Raw genomic sequence first — 1,878 nt, 5'->3', positions numbered from 1 at the left:
CATGAGTATAAAGGAGTAGAGTTAAAATTAAATAATTAGGCTTATTTAATTATAGGCTTAATTGTTCTAGCCACTATTGTATGTTCCCAAATGATCCCCGGGTTAGCTCATGTAATTGATTGCACCACTACTGGATTAATAAGCAAGATAACTAGCTATTTTGTTCAAAAGCCTAAATATATCATTTACTGGGAGACTTCATTTAATATGCTTGTGTGTAAAGGGTCTTATGTTATTTTACTAGGTGGGCCCCTATAGAAAAAACAAGTATCGTGACTTTTTATTTTTATTATTTGGAGCCTAGGGTTTTCACTAAAAGGAGATATAAAAAAGTTTATTTTCTCTAAAGAAAAAATGACAGAGCCGCAATATACAAATCAGAGAAAAAGAATTTTTCTCTCTAAAATTGAGAGGAAAATTTTCTCTTGTTAGTTGTTGTAGTGGTGATAAAGGCGCCCACACGTCAAGTGCAAATCAAACTTGAGTCATAGCCTGAAAGATTATTTGGTAGCGGATCGTGATTTAACAGGAGTAGTGGTGACAGATCGTGACTTGGGAGCCTAAATCACTTCAGCGAAAAAAATAAAAATTGTTCGTCTTCTTAGATTTTCAAGGTACGATTTCTAGATTACAAATTCTTATATATTTTGTATGAGATCGATTCTGAAAGTTTTTTTTAATAAAAAAAATGATTTTTCTCAAACAACTGACACATTCAACAAAGATATTGGACCAAAGAAAAGAAGTTATATGATATTATCACTTAACATACAGAACATTTTAATCTCACCCTCGAATTTCACAACACACATAACGTTTTAACAAAAGTTCTCTAATTCAGGTCAATTAATATTGTTTTGACATTTCTCAAACCCATACTTAAATCTTATACCTATGTCATGTTCTTCTAGTATATATTATGTATCCAATATTTCTTATAAGTTAACCGAATAAGTCTCAACCTTCTCCAAACATACAATATCTGCACTAGATGTTTTTGAAAAATCAGACAGCACTTCAACGAAATCAAATTTACATCCTTTTAGTTTTTGAGGATTGTTGGCCCATTCGTCGCAATTCCAATTTTTGTAAAGTGCCTAAATTTCACCTATTTTGGGGTAAATCTCAAACTGATCATGTGTCCCTTTATGAACAAGGGAGCATTTATGGAAAAAATCATTGGACTTACCAAATCATACACACACACACACACCCCTTGATTCTAATTTCTAAATGAAATAAAGGATTAGAATAAGTGGTGAGAATAAATACTTAGAACTTCATTTCAATTAAGTTTCTAACATCAGCAGCAGCGCAGCCCCTATATAAATAATCACTTATGAGCTTAAATAAAATGAACGGACTAAAATCAACAATAGCACAGGAGAGTAACCACTTTGAGAATAAAAAAATGTGCCTAATTAATTTTCGAAAGCCTGTAAACGTGGGTACTGTTTTTGAAGCTCCTGATATGACAGGATTTCATTTTCTTGCCGAGGGAGCCACAGCACTTTTATTCCCTGCATGCATGAAAGCCAGAAACATATAAAATAAATGTAAAATTACCAAAACCTACAAAACAAGTCCGAACAAAAGATAACAATAGTAATAATAAAATAAAAAGAAACTATCACAATATATTCAATACCCGTATTTGGACAAAGGGCCAAGAACACAAGAAATCAAACACCCTCAAGGCCCACTTTACATCACGCTGGGAATAGACGTTGAGGATAAGAAAACCAAAAAACGATCCTTTAAGTGCAAGTAAGATTGTTACCTGAGATGAAACGGTATTTGTATGACCAGTATGATAGCGAGATATGAATCATATTCATAAGATGCTTACCACCACATGTGTATCCGTGAACTGATGAT

The 1,878-nt window shown here is 32.9% G+C and overlaps 1 long non-coding RNA gene across 1 annotated transcript; it reads right to left on the bottom strand.

The window, feature by feature from the left end:
* Positions 1-1,414: 1,414 nt before the first annotated feature.
* LOC112097170 lies at positions 1,415-1,870 on the bottom strand. The gene is made up of 3 exons (XR_002904785.1): positions 1,850-1,870; positions 1,649-1,780; positions 1,415-1,520 (listed from the first exon to the last, which is right to left on the bottom strand). It is a non-coding gene; the product is annotated as an uncharacterized LOC112097170 (long non-coding RNA).
* Positions 1,871-1,878: the final 8 nt, after the last annotated feature.

This window comes from Citrus clementina, unplaced genomic scaffold (assembly GCF_000493195.1).
Source record: "Citrus clementina cultivar Clemenules unplaced genomic scaffold, Citrus_clementina_v1.0 scaffold_600, whole genome shotgun sequence".
NCBI classification, from domain to species: Eukaryota; Viridiplantae; Streptophyta; class Magnoliopsida; order Sapindales; family Rutaceae; genus Citrus; species Citrus x clementina.
The sequence above is the reverse complement of the archived record's forward strand: the minus strand, read 5'-3'. Positions and strand labels throughout refer to the sequence as shown.